Below are 6,593 nucleotides of genomic sequence, written 5' to 3' on the forward strand. Positions count from 1 at the left end.
GGCCACGGCATCGACGGGCACCGCAGGAGCGTGTGGGAGTCATTTTTTTGGTTTTATGTTAATTATGAACTGGGCCGTTTAAGTGGACTGATAAACTGGGCCGTTTTGTGGCCGTAACCCCTACATATATGTTTTATGTTTTTTTAACTGCGTTTATTTACTTTTTTAGTCATTTCATTTAAGTTTTTAATTTTTTTTTATTCACGTCCACCCCGGACAGGTTTTGGGGTGCGGCCGCGCGTTGGGCGCACCCACGACCCATCGGACAAACGCGGACATGGGCGAACCCATCGGCGCCCCGAAGGGACAAAATCCGGCCAAACCGGACGTCCGTTTGGGGTCGCGCGGTGGAGTTGGCCTTAGCGTGTTCTCCCTGAACTTCAAATACACCGAGGAAGTCTGCTTTCCTCCGTGAAACTCATGTACTTGTATTCTGTTGCTTCGTTCGTTCATTGTAGCACGGGGGAAACCCTTGTTTTTGTAAAATAATACTCCCTCTGTAAAGAAATATAAGAGTATTTAGATAACTAAAGTAGTGATCTAAATCCTCTTATATTTCTTTACAGAGGGAGTAGTAATTGCTCCGCTTGCATAGAATAGCTACTGTTTACATCTGTATACAGATGGCTTGACACATGCATAAAGATGCTCCCGATAGGATTTGAAGCGGGGTAGTTTAGAACATTTGGATTTTCTTACAAAGGCTCTATTCATTTCTGGCATTATGATTTTTCGATTGTATGATGGATGCTCTAAATGTTGCTTAACCTGGACCTAACTTGCAAAGTTAGTACTTGTTTACACCCTGTTCTTCACTGCAAACTTATATGAATCTATGGCTCTTTATCCAAAAAGTTCCACTTTGATTAAAATGCGTAAAGATCAGATAGTTGAGCTCTTATATTGCTATCACTCTTTATAATCACTGTATCTTAAATCGTTGTTTTCTTTTGCCATTCACAAGCTGGGGAAAATGAGGCTGATTACATTGGCCGAATAACTGAGTTCTTTGAGGGTACCGACCAGTGCCACTACTTTACATGTCGTTGGTTCTTTCTTCCAGAGGACAAGGTGCGTATTGATTAAGCGTTGTGGTAGTATGCACTGTCTGTACTGATAGCATAGAACTAATAGTTATCTTGTACTCCCTCCATTCCAAAATAGATGACTCAACTTTGTACTAACTTTAGTACAAAGTTAGTACAAAGTTGGGTCATCTATTTTGGAACGGAGGGAGTAGGTGATATCCAGAACCAAGCTTGTCCAAATGTACGTGCGTTCTCCGTGAGGAAAGAACGATAATGTGCTCCGAATGTAGGTGTATGTTCAAAACTTGGTTAGAACACGCGCGCGCAACACACACACATACATTAGTATTTGATTTGGTGAGATGTATCAAATTAATAGTCATTAGCTGAATATATAATATAATTTGATAAGATTCACCAAATCTTGTACTTTTACTGTATATGTATTCGGTTAATGAATACTAATTTAATACTCCCTCTGTTCACTTATATAAGACGTTTTAGCAAATTCAGACAGTGTACTAAACAGTTCAAACCCAGCTGTCTGAAACGCCTTATAAAAACGAACGGAGGGAGTACATATCATCAAATCAAATAAACATAATATATAAATGTGTTAATTCACTTATTGGCTATTCATTTCATTAGATTCACCAAATTTTGTACTTTAATGTGGTGAATCAGCTATAAAAAGCCTTGCCCATTTCGTTTGTTCTCCTCCAGAACTCACAAATCACACAACAATCGACAACTCTCTCCTTAAACACTGCAACTAGTTAAGATGAGGACTACACATGTGTTGTTTCTGGCCCTCGCCTTACTCATGCTAGCATCAGGTACTCATTTGTTCTTGTAATACATTTCTGCACAGTTTCATCCAACAAATAATGGCCATGTTGTGACCATCCTTTTCTTCATGGAGATTTTGCAGATGTGGTAACAGAGGCGTCAATGGATGATAGCGTTAAAATCTTGAGGTGTGCGGCAACCAGTATACCATCACCACAGCCATGTGACAACTTCACTTGCGAACTGGCATGCTTCAACCTTATAAAGCTGCCCAAACAAGGAAAGTGTACTGATTTCCAATGTAAGTGCATGATATGCGAAGACACCTCTCCACTATAATGACAAGTGGGTGGAAACTAGCTAAGGTAGGATGACATGTTCAATGGAATGATGCGAGGAAATCGAAAATGGTATAGCAGCATGGTTGTTCACTAATAATCGACATATTATGAAGAATGATGGATTTGATCTAGCTTCTTGAATGATCTAAAATTATGAAGCTATTGCTACATAATGTTTATGTGTATTTCTTCGGGCATATTATGTTAGAATATTTGGGCTTGGCCCAATAGCTAAATCCTAATAAATCTCAAAGGCCAATGAATAAATGCAAGAGTGGAGCTGCAATCTTTAATCCCACGCCGCAAGTGGAGGTCGTGTGAGACCAACTTATATAGTGGAGTCTCCCCGCTGAAGTACCTAGTGGGCCTTGGATCCCAATGGACCTGAATTGAAAATAATAATTTAGAAAATTCAAAAAGAGTCAAAAATTCCTGAAGCCTTTTGGAATCAAACATGATCAGGTATTACACTCAGTGTGAAAAGTTTTGTGAAGTAATAGCTTTGAGCCTTTGACCGACTCCATGGCCAAGAAAACAAAATTGCGAGTACAAAAAGTGTGAATAGTAATTTTTATGTAGTGTTGATTTTTTTCCGCCCAGAATATCATGACAGCCATTCATTCTCCAAACTTTTCACATGAGTGTAACACTTGATCATCTTTGATTCCAAAAAGTTTCAGGAAATTTCGACTCTTTTTGAATTTTGTATTTACAGATCAAGCGGCCTAGCTTCTTGAACTATACTATAAAATTATGAAGCTATGCTACATAAGGTTTGTGTGTACTTTCTATCATGATCCCGGTAGTTACAGATCAAGCGGGACATCTCTCACAAGTTCCAGGAACAACTCTCTACACCACGGGGAACAATTCTCACCTTTCACAGGAACAAGTACAGAGAGAGGAGGGATTCGAGAGGGGAAGAGAGGAAGGCATGTGCTGTTGATCTGGCTTCGTCTGAAACAACACTCTCATCTTCTTCAGTTTCAGAGAACAGTGTGTTTTGGGTGGTGTGTTCGTTTGGATGGGTGGTGTGTTTGTTTGAATGGACGGCGTTGGAGATGCCCTGAGCGGTGCGTGGATAAGAAAATGGTCTAATTATATCTCATCTAGACGTGAGATAATACCTTACATCTATCGTATGACGTCGGCACTGTTTGTGGCCCCTTTTTGTTTGTTTCTCTTTTGTTTGTCTTGGGCCTATTTGCTTGTCTCGATTTTTTTGTTTGGTTGTGCGACTCCTGGGCGTTGCATCTAACTGTCACGCGCCGCACGGGGAGCCCCCCTCTATTTCTTCTAGGCCAAATAGGCTTATATACCAGAAGACGGGCACCGGAGACTGGTCAGGGGCCCGCTACCCACCAGGGTGCGCCAGGGGGGGGTACCCTGGTGCCTAGTGGGCTCCTGGGTGGCCCCCTCTGGTATTTCTTTTCTCCGGTGATTTTTATATATTCCAAAATGAATCTCCGTAATATTTCAGCTCATTTGGAGATGTGCAAAATAGGTATCTCTGACATAGCTTTTTTAGGTCCAAAATTCTAGTTGCCGGCAATCTCCCTCTTTGTGTAAACCTTGCATATTATGAGAGAAAATGCATTAGAATTACTCCATAAAGTGTTATATTGATCGAACCCACTATAAATAATAGTAGGAAAATATGATGCAAAATGGACGTATCAGAGGTGATGACATGTTGTGTGATCATGCACAACATGATCATCAAGGATGAGGGTGACGATGCTACCGTAGCTATGGAATTTGAGAACATTGGTGATCATATCCAACTTTCGGACCAGAATCCGGCCACATTTGAGGAGTTTATTCAAATGCATCAACAAATTTGGCATCGACAAACTCACGAGCAACTGAAGGAAGATCTGATTGAGCATCAGTGAGTGGTGAAAGAGGATAACCATGTTGGGGTGTGATATTTGAACTTTTTAAAATTTGAACTAGTGCTGCATGCGGCTATTTGAATGTCAGTACCCTTTGCATGCGGCTATTTGATCGTGCGGACATGAAAAATAATGAGAAAGGCCGGATGTATGCGGCTAAGGTTGGCTGGCGTCCTCCCGCATCTGTGTCCACGGACTGGGGCCCCTGTTCGTGCACGGATGCGGAAGGAAATTTACGGGTTGCTGTTGAAGATGCCCTTATAGTTCGAAGAGTCACCTCATGACCATAAAAAAGAACCAGGGGTTATCTCTCTCCACCGACACTCTCAATTCTCTCTTATGTTCTTTTTCATCAATTAACGAGTGATCTCAACACGCAACTGGCCATACCCGTGATTTATCTTACCCAACTATATGTCCATTTTCACATTAACTCAGTTGATCTGGTTTGCAAGTCCACCCAACATGTAACTAGGAAATTATTTTTTTGTCTCAGTTAGAACTCTCCCTCGACATACAACTGGGGTCGTCATTTTTTCCCAATTACAAGTCCACCGTCAATACGTAACTGGAACTATCAGTTGTAAGTCCACCTTCATCACGCAACTGAGGTAAAACCTTTTTTTCAATTGCAAGTCCATCTCGACTCGCAGCTGGGGTCTGACCTTTATTTTCTCACATACAAGTGCACCCTTGACTAACAACTGCGTCTCGTCATTTTTTGTCGCAGTTTCAAGTCCATCTTTGACTCACGAGTCAAGCCCGACTTTTTTGTCCCAATTGCAAGTCAACCCTCGACTCGCAACTGGGGTCCGACATTTTTCCCAGTTATAGTCCCACCCTCGACTCGCAACTGGGCCCCGACATTTTTTCCTAGTTGCAAGTCCAACCTCGACTCGCAACTGGGGCCCGACCTTTTTTTTCCAAGTTGCAAGTACATCCTCGACTCGTTATTGGGACCCGACATTTTTTTCCTAGTCGCAAGTACAGGCTCGACTAGTAATTGAAGGCCAACCTTTTTATGTCCCAGTGGCAAGTCCACCCTCCACTCGCAACTGAGACCCGATATATTTTTGTCCGAGTGGCAAATCTACCCTCGACTCGCAACTTGGTCCCGACCTTTTTTGTCCCTGATGCAATTCCACTCTCGACTCGGAACTACGGCCCGATCATATTTTTTGTCCCATTTGCAAGTCCACCCTTGACTTGCAACTGGGGCCCAACCTTTTTTCGTCACAGTTGCAAGTCCACTCTCGACTCACAACTGAGGCCCGACCTTTTTATGTCCTAGTTGCAAGTCCACCATCGACTCGGACCTGGGGTCCAACATTTTTTTGCCCAAGTTGCAAGTCCACCCTCCACTCGCAACTAGGGCCCGAGCTTTTTATGTCCTAGTTGCAAGTCCACCCTTGACTCGCAACTGGGCCCAATCTTTTTTTGTCCCAGTTGCAAGTCCACCCACGACTCACAACTGGGGCCAACCTTTTTTGTACCAGTTACAAGTTCACCCTCGACTCTCATCTCGGGTCTAACCTCTTTTTTGTCCCGGTTGCAAGTCCAAACCCAACTCTCAACTAGGGCCCGTCCTTTTTTAATCCCAATTGTGAGTCCACTCTCGACTTGCAACTAGGGTCCGGCCTTTTTGTATCAGTTGCAAGTCCATTCTTGACAGGGAACAATCCGAAGATGCGCCGATCCAAGTAGCTAGGATACATTTTGTTCTTCATGTTTTTTCTGTTTTTTTCTTTTATCATTTTTTGCTTCATTGTTTTCCTCTCCTTTTATCTTTTTCCTATTTTTCAAATGTCGATCGCATTTTTTTGTTTTTTCTGATTCTTTTTCCATAAATTAACAAGTTTTAGAAATTTTTCCAAAATTCATAAATTTTCTTCATTTAAAAAAATCATGTTTATAAAAAATTAGAATTTTCAAAACGTGTTCATGTTTTAAAAAAATTGTTTGTGTTTTTTTCAAAACAAGTTCAAATTGTTTGAGACAATGTTCGCATTTCCAAAACTTGTTTGCAAATTTTTAAAAACGTTCAGCTTACGAAAATGTTTGTTTGCAATTTTTTAAAATGTTCAACTTCAAGAAGGCTTCGGCTGATACGAAAACATTCAGCTTACGAAAATACAAGAGCAGGCGTTCCAGTCCAACCCGGCGTGCGCCGCCCAGTCGCTAACGTCAAGAAGGCTTCGGCTGATACCACGACGTCGAGTGCCCATAACTGTTCACGCGTAGTTGGTTAGTGCGTATAGGCCAGTGGCCAGACTCAGATCAGATACCCAGATCTCGTTAAGCGTGTTAATTAAATTAACCGCGGACGCCGACCAGGGCCAGGCCCACCTCTCTCCTAGGTGGTCTCAACCTACCCTATCACTCTGCCACAAAGGTTCACTCAGAGGGCCGTCAGGACAAACGTCCTTTCGGACCCAATCCGTGAATCACTCGCGGGTACTCTATGAGCCGACCCGACTTTAGTCACCACATGTATCATGTATAAAGTATATAGTATATACCCGTGATCACCTCCCGAGTGA

At 42.3% G+C, this 6,593-nt stretch overlaps 1 long non-coding RNA gene across 1 annotated transcript; it reads left to right on the top strand.

Moving 5' to 3' along the window:
• The first annotated feature begins 40 nt into the window (after positions 1-40).
• LOC125530082 lies at positions 41-2,394 on the top strand. Its single transcript, XR_007292831.1, has 2 exons — positions 41-1,071; positions 1,960-2,394. It is a non-coding gene; the product is annotated as an uncharacterized LOC125530082 (long non-coding RNA).
• The last annotated feature ends 4,199 nt before the right edge of the window (positions 2,395-6,593 follow it).

The sequence above is a fragment of the Triticum urartu genome, unplaced genomic scaffold (assembly GCF_003073215.2).
Source record: "Triticum urartu cultivar G1812 unplaced genomic scaffold, Tu2.1 TuUngrouped_contig_6056, whole genome shotgun sequence".
In the NCBI taxonomy this organism is placed as follows: Eukaryota; Viridiplantae; Streptophyta; class Magnoliopsida; order Poales; family Poaceae; genus Triticum; species Triticum urartu.